The following is a 14,253-nucleotide window of genomic DNA, read 5'->3' on the forward strand; positions in this document are numbered from 1 at the left end:
CTGCTAGCAAGAAGTCACCACTGTCATGGATTAGAGATGAGAAAACTGATTATTAATAACTAATTGTTAATAATGAGGAGCACAGGGTTTACCCCTCTCTGAAACTAAATTATTATAAATTATCTTTAAGTGTCATAAATAAATCCCAAAAGTACCATAAAAACAAAATAAACTCCTAATTACCACCCTCCTCTAGTCAAAAAGTGTTTGCAATGGAGAGGAGATTCATGTTTTTTTTTTTCCTAAATGAAGCAATGCAAAAATTGTGTCTAATTAAATTTGCTTTATCACAATAAAAAAGTTTACCAGGCTTTTAAAAATTTACTCAGTATCCTTTTAAAAATACTTATGTATATACTTAATAGGTTTTTGACATTATGACAATAACTCCAAATAACTTAACACTCTCATAATTTTCATAAGGGATAACCAAATAATTTTAACTGAAACTTCCTCTTAAATATAGATAAACTTGCAGGCCTATAAGTTCTTAAATTACAGTACTTCAGAATATTACAACACATGGTCAGCAGGGCTGATAAAATAACCTAACAGTTTTCAAATTTTTTTTTATAATAGTACATTTCATAATTTAATATCATCTAGATATAAGTTGCTTTTCTAGCAGAATGTTTGATAAAATTGTTTACCACATTTCACAAGAAAATTTAGAAACATTATAATACCATATACAATATTATGTATTTTAAATCTGAATCAAAATCCATTACCATCAGGTGGCTTCAATTCAGTTGAATACATTTCCAAATTATGTTACAGAGAAAATCATTCATCTTATCATCGAGAGTATATACTGATCACAACTAAAATTCCATATAAAGTTATCAAATATGAAGCAATTACATCTAATTAAAGAAATAATAAATAACACTTAACATTAATATAGCATTTGCCCAATGACAGGCATTGTGTTAAGCACTTCATAATTATGTGATCCCTGCAATGACTCTGGGAGGTGGGTGCTACTATTATCCCCTTGCAACATAATAAACTGAGGTAAACAGACATAAAGTAATTTGCTTACAGGGTCACATAGATAATAAATTTCTTAATGCCAAATAGCAAATGTCTTTTACATTAGGTTCTGATTTATCATAATTATCCTAATAGGAGAACACACTCAAACCACATTTTCATTTCCATTGTGACAGATTTTGGAACAAATTAAAACAAATCTGGATTTATAATTACTATTGGTAATATTTTAATTTCCAAGGCCCAGTACTTTTAGCACTTCAAAAGAAAAAAAAAAAGATTATCATCCATAAATTCACATTTTTTTTTCTTTTTCTGAAAGATATGTATTGATCTTCCCCCCATTTCCTTAAAGAGCTGGATCAGTTCCCAATCCCCTGCCTCCTCTACCTGTCTTTGAAACTTTTCATATACTTAAAAATACATATAAAGTTTTGCAAACAGTTTGAATTTGCACCTGTCATTATTAGGTTAGCTTAAAGTATGATGAGCTAAAATATTATAAGATTTTGAGACCTCAGGCATTTGATCTAAGGCTTGCAGGGTGTGATCTATTTCCCCAGAGCTTTTGTAGAATAAGTTAATTAATTCTCAATTTTAATACACGGAAACATTTAAGGTCCTATGTAATAGTCACAGATCACAATAAGCAATATTTTTACCAAATCAATGTCTATATAGTATTAGATTTAATATCGTCTTCCTTTAGATTATCCTGCAAGGTGGGTGTATATGCCTAACCAGAAGCTTATCTGACCTTATCAAAGCTAGTTATCCAACCCTAGACCAAAGCTGGTTAAAGACTGATTTTCTATGGGAAGAAATAGCGATTTTACAATTTCGTTGCAATTTTTAGTTCTTAACTAAAATCAAATCAATGCCCTTTAACATAAGCATGGGGCTAGATCCTGAAATTTTAAAATACTGACATCTTAACTCAATTATCAATCTGCCACAAACACAAGCACTCAATGCCACTGATTTTTAATTTTTTTTTATAACACATGTACTTCAGTCTTCTTTTAACAATTAAACCTATAATCCAAAAGAAATAAAGAAGAGCAAATTTTTAAATAATATTTCTAAAACAATGAACTATCAAATTAATATTAGGTACTTCTCTTTAACATACTATATTTTTAAAATTTTTAATTTATGTAATAAAAAGAGCATTTCCATAGCATAGTATAATAAAGAAGATGAATACATATGAAACTACAAATCTAATATGCATAACTTGCTATTCCTTTCAAATATACAACAAAATTATCATGTAATTTGCTTTTTTTTCCATTTTCTTTCCTCCTTCCCTTACCCCCGCCCTAGGGATGGTGTATACAGATGGGGGGGAGAGAGAGAGAGAGAGAGAGAGAGAGAGAGAGAGAGAGAGAGAGAGAGAGAGAGAGAGAGAGAGAGAGAGAGAATTAGTCTATACATATTTCTCTTTATCAATTCTTTCTCTGAATGCAGATAGAATCTTTCTGCCTATGTCCTTTATAGTTCATTTAAGTATCTATAATAGACAAAATAACTTATTTGCTCAAAATCATTCTTAAAACAGTATTGCTGTTACTGTATACAATGTTCTCTTGGTTCTACTCATTTTGCTCTTCATTACTTCATGCCACTCTTTCTATGTTTCTCTAAAATCATTGAGTTCAAGCCAGTGGAGCCAAGATGTCAAAGTAAAGGCTGGGACTCACCTGAGCTCTCCCCTAAACCTTCAAAATACCTTTAATAGTGACTAAATAAATTTTTGAGTGGTAGGACCTTCCAAAAGACAGAGTGCAAAAAAGTTTCTGCTCAAGACAAATCAGGTAAGCAGGAAAGGTCTGTTGCAGCAGGGTGAGAGAGGGGCAGGCCACACCAGCAAAAACTGGGCCCCAGCAAACCAGTATCAAGCTTTGGAATGACTGAATCAATGGTAGCGGTGGTGGTTTCCAGACCTATCAGCCTACAGACAGCAAGAGGATTGGACAACAGGTCAGAAGGTGATTTATAGGGGTCATTTTGCTGGCACAAGGGGCAGCACTCTGTTGTATTGCCTATACATGGATATGGGTTGCAGTCCTAAGTGTTAGTCCCAATGCAGTGAGGAGCACTAGCTCAGCAGAGTCTGGGCCCACAGGGGATCAGAGACCCTGGTCACAGTTCCAGGGTTGAAAAGAGTGTTTGTGGTCACTCACAAACCATTGCATGATACAGGAGAGTAGTAAAACACACCTCTCCCTAGAGCATACCACCTTGGAAGAGTCAGGATTACCTCACAAAACAGCTGCACAAAAAAAATAAAAAACAAACTTGAAGTATGTGACAGTGCCTACTCCACTTAGGAAGCAGCGCCTCACTTCATCATAGAGTTAAAAGTCAAGAAACAGGCTGGAAAATTAGCAAACAACAACAACAAAATCTGACAATAAAGTTACCATGTTGACAAGGAAGATCAAAACACATACTCAGAAGAAGACAACAAAGTCAAAATTCCTGCATCCAAAGCCTCGAAGAAAAAAATATGAATTGGTCTCAGGCCATGGAAAAGCTCAAAATGGATTTTAAAAATCAAGTAAGAAAGGCAGAGGAAAAATTAGGTAGAGAAATGAGAGTGATACAAGAAAATCAAGAAGAAAGAGTCAACAGCTTGGTAAAGAAGGCACCAAAAAATACTGAAGAAAATAATGCCTTAAAAAAAAACAGAACAAAAACAAGATAAACCCAATAGTAAATGAGGCATAAAAATTCAGTGAAGAGAAGAATGCTTTGAAAAGCAGAATTGCCTAAATGGAAAAGGAGGCAAAAAGGCAATTGAAGAAAATAATTCCTTAAAAGTTAGAATTGGGCAAATGGAAGCTAATGACTTTATGAGACATCAAGAAATAATAAAAGAAAATGAAAAGAATGAAAAAATAGAAGAATATATAAAATATCTCATTGAAAAAACAACTGACCTGGAAAATAGATGCAGGAGAGATAACTGAAGAATTATTGGACTACCTGAACATAATGATAAAAAGAGAGAGAGAGAGAGAGAAAGAGAGAGAGAGAGAGAGAGAGAGAGAGAGAGAGAGAGAGAGAGAGAGAGAGAGCCAGAGCCTAGACATCATCTTTCAAGAAAATATCAAAGAAAACTGCCCTGGTATTCTAGAACCAGAGGGTAAAATAGAAATTGAAAGAATCCACTGATCACCTTCTGAAAGAGATCCCAAAATGAAAACTGAAAGGAATAGTACAGCCAAATTCCAGACCTCTCAGATCAAGGAGAAAATGCTGCAAGCAGTCAAAAAAGAAGCAATTCAAATGGTCATGGAACCACAGTAAGAATAACACAAGATTTAACAGTTTCTATATTAAAGGATCAGAGGGCTTGCAGTATGATATTTTAGAGGGCAAAGTAGCTTGGATTACAACCACAAATCACCTACCCAGCAAAACTGAGTATAATCCTTCAGGGGAAAAATGGATATCCAATAAAATAGAGGACTTTAAAGGATTTCTGATGAAAAGACCAGAGCTGAATAGAAAGTTAGACTTTTTCATCTTTATAATCCATAGATTGCTTACACACACCCAGTGCTCATTCTGTTATGGATCCCACCTCCACTTCCTGGTAGTATTTGGCTGAAGACAGGCTCTCACAGCCCAGGACAATGTTGTGGGGATAAAATCACTTTGGTGTATTGGGTAGATCCAGCTTGGTCTCTCTGCATCTCACACTTTTCCTGCCTTCAGACAATATAAAGAAGATAAAGGCTGTGTTTGGATTGAGGGTCACTTGGGATAGGGAGAGAGGTCCTAAGCTTGACACTGGAACCATGGCACGTGTAGAGGGGCAGGGGGAGGAGGGATGATAGGATTTTTTTCTGAGACATTGACATGGCAACAGGTTAAAGAGATTGGAGAACTCAGGGAAGAGGAAAAGAATCAGGTAAGAGTAGAATAACAGACTTTCTAACCATATCCTCAAGGCCCAAGTCCACTTCATTTTTCTAGGGGGAATGATTTCTACCCTCTTAACCCCATAACCCTAGCATATGTTACCTGAAAGTGTTCTTAGGATCTCTCTCATCCCTGGCACAAGGCACATTGTCTTTAGTTCCAGGGGAACAGACTCTGACAAATGAAGACTCCAGCTTTTACTCCTGGGCATAAGGCATGCTCATTTACCAAAGGGGAGGTCTAGAGCCCTATCATCATTATTTGTATATTATATCTCCAGTAAGCAAAAGAAAAGTGAGGCAGTGGAAAGAGTGTCAAGTCTGGAGTAAGGAAGACATATCTTCCTGAGTTCAATTCTGCACTCAGACACTTCCTAGCTGTGTGGCCCTGAATAAGTCACTTAACCCTGTTTAGCTCTGTTTCCTCATCTGTAAAATTAGCTGGAGAAGGAAATGGAAAACCACTCCAGTATCTTTGCCAAGAAAAGTCAAAGACCCAGAGAGAGGGCCAACAAGGCTTTTTAAAGTTAGGTGTGTCTTCCTTCTGAATCTTCTTGCAGTAGATCATTTGGACCTTTCCTGGCAAAAGCAAGGCAATCCTGATTGACAGACATTTTAATGAGGAGGTAGGTTAAGAATTCTCAGCTCCTCCCTATTATTTCATCATAAAATATTTAGTGGAGAAGCCTGTGAGCCAGGTACTGAACACCTAGAGAAAGGAGGGAGAATAACTTAGAGGCTAGATTACCAGAAAACAGAATCCAGATAGCTGATAGGACAGGTGAGGTGAACTTCAAAAGAGGAGAGGCTTCCGAGTGGGGTTCTGAAAACTGGCAGCTTTGCACGTTACAGGGTTTGAGAGAAGGCTCATCCAGCACTAGGTGATCTGTTGAGGGATGAAGTGTCTTTGGGGAGAACTCCAGGTTCCTGTGAGAACCTAAAAATACAGAGTATGAAAGGAAGATATCTAAGATAAAAGGGAATTTGGTAACAAGATTCCAGAGGATGATGCAGAAAGTGGAAGGCAAATGTGAACAGAAAATGAGTGGGGGCAGGGCTAGAATGGGAATGGCTTTAACATAATAATACCCACACCAGGTCTGTTAGAGGCAGCATGGTGGCAAAGATAGAGCGCTGGACTTAGAGTCAGGAAAAACCTGAATTCAAGATCTGCCTCAGATTCACTAGCTGTGGTGACTCTGGGCAAATCATTTTATCTCTCTTACACTAAGTTTTCTCATTTTCAAAATGAGACGAATAATAGCAACTACTTCACAAGGTTGTTGTAAGGAAACATGTGTGTGTGTTTATATTTGGGTACTAGGTGGCACAGTGGCTAGAGTTCCAGGCCTGGAGACAGAAAGACCTGAGTTCAAATCTGATCTCAGACACCTACTATGTGTATGATCCTGGGCTAGTGATTTAACCCAGTTTGCCTCAGTTTCCTCATCTTTGAAACGAGCTGGAGAAGGAAATGGCAACCACTCTAGTATCTTTGCCAAGAAAATCCCAAAAGAGGTCATGAATATTTGGACATGACAAAACATGTTTATATTCAAAGTACATAATATATATATTATAATTAAATGTGCATGATATGCATATATACACATAAAAGCACTTTGCAAACCTTAAAACTCTATGTAAATGTTCAATATTATTAAATCTCTTGCTCTAATGGTGCCCTCTGGTCCCTATTTTTTTTTTGAGGGGCTAGGCAATGGGGTTAAGTGACTTGCCCAGGGTCACACAGCCAGTAAGTGTCAAATGTCTAAGGCCAGATTTGAACTCAGGTCCTCTTGACTCCAGGGCCAGTGCTCTATTCAATGTTTCACCTAGCTGCTCCAATTTTGTTGTTCTCGTTCAGTCATTTCATTTGCGTCTGACTCGCTGTGACCCCATTTTGGGGGTTTTCTCAGCAAAGATACCAAAATGGTTTCCCATTTCCTTCTCCAGTTCATTTTACAGATGAGGAAATTGAGGTAAACAGGATCACACAGCTAAAAAGTGCCTGAGGCTAGACTGAACTAAGAAAATGAGTCTTCCTGAGTTCAGGCCTGGAGCTTTATCGACTGAGCCTCCTTGTTGTCCCATCTGTCTGGTCCCCATATTAGACAGCAGTTACCCTATTGTATTGACCAGTCACTCATTAAAGCACCTTACTTTCTTGTTAGAAAATGGCATTAGTAAGGGTGATGATGGCTTTCATTTATGTAGCTCTTGAAGGTTTTGCACAGAAATTTAGGACTGTAATCTCATCTGGTCCTTGTAACAGCCCTATGTGATAGGAACCCATTTTACAGGTGAGGAAACTGAGGTTCAGAGAAGCTAAGGATTTTACCTAGGGTCATATAGGCAATAAATGTTTGAGGTAGTATTCAAACCCATGTCTTGCTGATTCCATTCCAGTGCTGTGCCTGCTATATCATATTGTCTTTCTGTACAAAGATGGAAGCATTTTGTTTTTGATTTGATTCCCACCCACAAAGAGAGACTGGTTGCCAAGGCAGCCAGGTGTCACAGTCGGTAGAGTGCTGCTGGACCTGGAATCAAGAAATCCTGGATGGCTGATGGTAAAGGTCTGTTGTTGCTGGCTGGGACAGGAGCACAGTTCAACATGGACCACACAGACAAAGAGGGTGCCCCAGTTAACCTGGAAGGCCTCGGGACTGAATCACTGGCAGCTGTGGTGGTTTCCAGACTTCTCAACCCACAAACGCCAAAAACAATTTAGAAGATCAATAGGAAAGGTCTGTTGTGCCTGGGTGAGAGAGGAGCACCGTCTGCCCCCAGCCCTGGTGCAGCCCTGGGGCAGTGGCTGCGGTAGCTGCTGCTCCCGGAAATCTTGGCTCACAGATGGTGGGGGGATCAAATGGTTGATCAGAGGGAGACTGCAAGGATCTCTGTGCTGGAGCTGAGGCAGGAATCTCTCACTTTGCCTCTGCTTAGATCTGGGTGGCAGTCCTGGGTGCTGGTCTTGGGGCTAGGAGGAGCACTGGCATGGCAGAGATTGTAGTAGCTATACAGAGGTAATCTTCCTCACAGCTCCAGGGCAGAAAAGAGTGCTTGTGGTCACTCAGACTAAAGTCCAGGCCAGAAAAGGCATAAACACCTCTCCTTTGATCATATCACCTTGGCAGAACTGAAAATTTACAGATCTCTAGAAGTATCTCTGAAAACAGTTGCACAAAACCCCTGAAGCTTGGGACAGTACATCCTGCACACTTAAAGCAGAGCCTTACCTTAACAAAGAGTTAAAAAGTCAAGTAATTGTCTGGGAACATGAGCAAACAGCAGGAAAAAAAACCCAAAAAAACCCTCATACTATAGAATCTTACTTTGGTGACAAAGAAGATCAAAACATACAACCAAAAGAAGACAACAAGTTCATAGCTCCAACATCCAAAGCCCCAACAAAAACACGAATTGGTCTCAGGCCATGGAAGAAGTCAAAAAGGATTTTCAAAAGCAAGTAAGAGATCCTGGGGGTGGAGCCAAGATGGTAGAGTAAAAGCAGTGACTTGCTTGACCCCAAACCCCTCCAAATATCTGTAAAAACTGACTCTAAACAAATTCTAAAGCAGCAGAACCCACAAAAAGACAGAGTGAAACAAATTTCCAGCCCAAGACAAGCTGGTTGATCAGAAAGGTCTATTGCTCTAGTCAGGGAGAAAAGCGCAGTTGTTGTGGGCGCTCAGGCCTCAGCAAACCTGGAATAGGCCTCAGTGAACCTAGAACAGGCCTCAGAGGACTGAATTACATGCAGCTGTGGCAATTCCAGACTTCTCAACCCATGAATGCCAAAGACAACTTAGAAGGTGAGTAGGAAAAGTTTGTTTCTGCGGGGGTGAAAAAGAAGTGCAGTAGAGTCCCAGCCCCAGTCCCCTAGCATGGTCCTGGGGTGGTGATGACTCCAGAGCTCCCAGTCCACAGACTGAGCAGGGATTGAGTGGCTGATCAGAAGGGGATTGCAGGGATCTCTTTGCTGGTGCAGCATTCTCTTGCTTTGCGAGTTGGTTGGATTTGGATCACAGTTCTGGGTGGTGGTCCTGGGGTGAGGAGGAGGGCTGGCTTGGTGGAGCTGGTAGTGATGGTGGGAAGGAAATCCTCTTCACTGTACCAAAATAGAAAAAGAATGTTTGTGGTCACTAAAACCAGAGCACAGGCAAGGAACCCCTTATCATACCACCTTGGAAGAATTGAAAATTTACAGGTCCCAACAAGTATCTCTGAAAACAACTGCACAAAATCCCCAGAGTTTGGGACAATACATTCTCCACACTGGAAGCAGACTCTTACCTTAACAAAGAGTTTAAAACCCAAGTAACTAGCTGGGATCATAAGCAAGCCTCGCAAAAAAAGTCACAAAGAAGATCAAAACATACAACCAGAAGAAGACAACAAAGTCAAAGCTCCTACATGCAAAGCCCCCAAGAAAAATGTGAATTGGTCCCAGGCCATGGAAGAGCTCAAAAAGGAGTTTGAGAAACAAGTAAGAGAAGTATAGGAAAAAACTGAGAGTGATGCAAGAAAATCATGAAAAACAAGTCAACAGCTTGCTAACAGAGACCCCCAAAATACTGAAGAGAATAACACCTTAAAGAATAGCCTAACCCAAATGGCAAAAGAGGCCCAAAAAGCCAATGAGGAGAAGCAGGATTGGCCAAATGCAAAAGCTCACCAAGGAAAATACGTCCTTAAAAATTAGAAGGGAGCAATTGGATACTAGTGACTTTATGAGACATCGAGACGTTGTAAAACAAATCCAAAAGAATGAAAAAATAGAAGACAACGTGAAATATCTCACTGGGAAAACAACTGACCTGGAAAATAGAACCAGAAGAGATAATTTAAAAATTACTGGACTATCTGAAAGCCATGTTCAAAAAAAGAGCCTAGACATCATCTTTCAAGTAATTATCAAGGAAATCTGCCCTGATGTTGTAAAACCACAGAGCAAAATAGAAATTGAAAGAATCTACCAATCACCTCCTGAAAGAGCTCCCCAAAGGAAAACTCCTAGAAATATTGTAGCCAAATTCCAGAGTTCCCAGATCAAGGAGAAAATATTGCAAGCAGCCAGAAAGAAACAATTCAAGTGTTGTGGAAACAGAATCAGGACAACACAAGATTTAGCAGCTTCTACATTAAGGAGATGAAAGGCTTGGAATATAATATTCCAGAGGTCAGAGGAGATAGGATTACAACTAAGAATCAACTACCCATTAAAACTGAGTATAATCCTTCAGGACAAAAAAATGAATATTCAGTGAAATAAAGAACTTTCAAATATTCTTGATGCAAAGACCAGAGCGGAATAGAAAATTTGACTTTCAGATACAAGACTCAAGAGAAGCATGAAAAGGTAAACAGGAAAGAGAAATCATGAGGTACTTATTAAGGTTTAACTGTTTATACTCCTGCATGGAAAGATATTTGTAACTCATGAGTCTTTTGTCAGTATTAGGGTAGTTGTAGGAAAAAAAAATTATACGTATGTATATATAGACAGACAGATAGATAGAGGCCACAGGGTGAGTTGAAGATGAAGGGGTGATATCTGGAGAATAAAATTAAGTGGTGAGAGAGGATTACACAGAGAGAAGGAGCAAGGAAGAGGTAGAATGGGGTAAATTATCTCACATAAAACAGACAAGAAAAGGCTTTTACAGAGGAGGGGAAGGTAAGAGGGAATGAGTAAATCTTATTCTCATCAGATTTGGCTTAAGGAGGGAATAACATACACACTCAATTGGATATGGTAATCTATGTTACCCTATGGGAAAATGGTGGGGGATGGGACAAGAGAGCGGGAAGATAATAGAGGGGAGGGCAGATTGGGGAAGGAGGTAATCAGAAGCAAACACTTGTAAGGAGGGACAGGGTAAAAAGAGAGAATAAAATAAATGGAGGGAGGGATAGGATCAAGGGAAATATATTTAGTTTTTCACAATATGACTACTATGGAAGTATTTTGCATGGCTACACATGTATAACGTATATCAAGTTGCTTGACTTCTCAATGAGGGTAGGTGGGGAGGAAGGGAGAAAATTTGGAACCCAAAGTTTTAAAAATAAATGTTTAAAAATTTCTTTTCATATGTGACTGGGAAATAAAAAATTCAGAAAATGGGGTACAGAAGTCTATCCTGCCCTACAGGAAAACTGAAGGGGAATGGGATAAGAGTAGTGGGGAGAGAGAAGGGAGGGAAGATTAGGGGAAGGGGTATTCATAATGCGCACCGTCTTGGGGTGGAGGGGGGGATGAGATGGGGAGAAGATTCAGAACTCAATCTTGTGGAAGTGAATGTTGAAAACTAAAACTAAAAAAATAAAATAGAAAAAAAGAAGAAAGAAATAAAATGGAGCAAATGGAAGCTAATGACTCTATGAGAAATCAAGAAATTATAAAACAAAACCAAAGGAATGGGAACATAGACAACAATGTGAAATATTTCATCAGAAAAACAACTTTCCTGGAAAATAGATCCAGGAGAAATAATTTAAAAATTATTGAACTACCTGAAAGCCATGATCATGAAAAGAGCCATCTTTCAAGTTAGCACTGAAGCTGCAAACCTGACTGACTAGAAGGATGGTGCTATTCTCACCAGAAGTAGGGAAGTTAGGAAGAGATGTGTATTTTGTTAAAAAAGATAAGCAGTTCTGTTTAGACACACTGAGTTTGAGATGCTTACAGGATAGCCAGTTTGAAATCCCCAACAGGCAGTTGGTAATGCAGTTTTGGATCTCAGGAGAGGGAGTAGGACTAATTATATACATTTGGGAGCCATTCACATAGATAGAATAGTTGAGGTTGCTGCAGAGAAAGGTGGTATTCCCATAGCTGGGCAGATCAGGAAATCAATCTTTCTCTATTACTTTACTCCTTAGGGTATAGAGGTATAATTTTCCAGAATTAAAGTGTGTGTGACTGTGAACCTTGAACCTGGATTAGACTGACAATTTCTACTCTCCATTCCCTGGTTTGTGTTGCTGTCTCTTCCTAATGCACTCCTGTCCCTGATGTCAAGCAGAATATCTACAAAGGTAACATTTGGGAACTCACCATATTTTCTCTAGCTTGCAGTTTGGGTTTCTTAAGGCTTTATGCAGAAGTTTTGTTTCCATCTCCTGAAAGGAAATTTCACTCAGATTCAGGTTTTTCAGGGTCTCATTTCCACCGAGAGCAGAGAAGAGATTCTGGCAACATGCACAAGATACCAAACTGTAGGAGAAAACATAATTAGAGGGGAAGTGGTCAAATCAACTTTCCATGATAATTCATTTTATGTCTTTCCCTGGGCAATGCTACATCCACTATATAATCACCATCCTTTGTCATCTCCTTTGCAGGGGAGTGAATGCAATTTTTAAAAAATAGTCTCTTTCAGACAATAGAATTTTTAGATCTCAAATTAAAAGTATAAGGCAAGAATCATGAAAACTATTTGGTACCATTTAAAAAAAATAGAGAAGTATACCAGTAGGCCAGAGAAGATAATGAGAATCAGAAACAATCAGGTCAATTTTGAGTAGGTAGTTGTATAAACAATATTGTATAAAAAGATCAGGGATTCATTTTAACTCTTTTTTTCCAGCTAATAATACCCAACATTTTTCCATTTGGCTAAGGAAGTACTATTTGTGTATACGGTCACAATTCAAGAGACCAGATGTGTATAGAAAGGGTCTGAAGTCTAGAGAACAATCCAAGAAGTGAGAAGTGGCTGGAAGTCAAATTTATACCTAAGACTCGCTCTCACAAAAAAAAAAAAAAATGAGGGCAGTTTTCACTTGCCTTAGAGCTTTGGAAGGCACCTGCAGATGACAGATTAATATTTAAGACAATAGCACAAGTAAATCATAAGATTTCCTTGAGTGCTAAGAAAAGGTGCGCAAAACCCAGAACAAAAAGCAGAAAAGACTCCTGAAAGCTAAATCACCCCTCAAGAATCCAAGGAATTAAGCCTTCCATATTAAAAAGAGGTACAACTACTAGGGAGTTTGTGTTGGTAGTAACCATATGGATGATCTATGTAAGTTAATGATAAACTGACAGAGAACTGAGGGTCTCAGTTCCAGAAAGCATGGAGAGCAAGCCTGGGATTTCCAGTGATCCAGACAGGGTGCCCTATTTGATTTTCTATAAGAGCCAAGTGACAGCCACAGAGTAACAAGATGTAGGCTGGCTTGGATTCTTAGTGGAGGAGATGGAAGTGTTTGGGGAATACCTTGCTACTTCCCAGGTTAGAGGGAAAAGGAACTTTTCTTTGGAAGAATGGAGAAAGTTTTTCAAATGGAAAACAAAGAAGCTAAAGGATCTGAAGAAGCAGCAGGAAATCCTGACCTCTAACATGAGGTCGAATGGTAGAAAATGAAAAACCTGACACAAAGAAGGAAAAAGAAGGAGGGCTAATAAACCTTTGGAGTCATATAGCAGGTATAAGGCTTTCCTTGATCAACTTATGCTGTAGGGGCATAACTTGGCCAATATGCAGGACTGGAGAAGACTGGAGAAGAAAAAAACTAAGAGCAGAAAGACCAAGTAAGAGTCCATTGCAACAATCCAGACAAAAGGAGATGAGGGCCTAAACTAAAGTGATGACCATGAGGGCACAGAAAGTAGAACCAATAAGGTCCAAAGAAAAAGGACCTTCAGATTGGGAAGCATTAAACAACGGGGAATAAAACTGAGAACCAAGATAATCCAAAGGCTAGCAGGAGTACCTGGGCTCAATGAGTCTATTACATTGGGCCTGGATAAACCACAGTCCAACATACTGAAGTATTTGTAGATTATATGATGAAACAGATAATTAAAATTAGATCAAATTAAAAAAAGCTTTTTACGTGAAAACAATGAATAAGAAGGATGAGAAAATAAACTATCAGCAAGGGAAAAGCTATTCGTGCCAACTCTCTCTGATAAATGGCTGATGGCCAACTTATCCAGACACTGCCTAAGACTGTAAGTTTCAGAGCAGGTACTGATATATACTGGCAGAGGAGGGTATCACCAAGAGTTCACTATTCCAGTGGAATCAGAAGTGTGGTTTAAAAGAAAATACACAATAGGGAATTTCTAGAAAGCTGCAAGCCTTCTGCTAATATATAAAATAAAGGCTATGAACAACCAGTTTTCAGAAGAAGAAAGCAGGTAATCAAGATTTAAATTTAAAAATTGGTGCAAATCACTAATAAGAGAAATGAAAATTGAAACCACTTTGAGCTTTACCTTACACCCACCAAATTGGCAATGATAAAAAACACAAACAGTCAACACTAGAAGGGCAGTGGACAACCCAGAATATAAACTTACCTT

The sequence above is a fragment of the Phascolarctos cinereus genome, unplaced genomic scaffold, assembly GCF_003287225.1.
Source record: "Phascolarctos cinereus isolate Bilbo 61053 unplaced genomic scaffold, phaCin_HiC Scaffold_726;HRSCAF=1367, whole genome shotgun sequence".
NCBI classification, from domain to species: Eukaryota; Metazoa; Chordata; class Mammalia; order Diprotodontia; family Phascolarctidae; genus Phascolarctos; species Phascolarctos cinereus.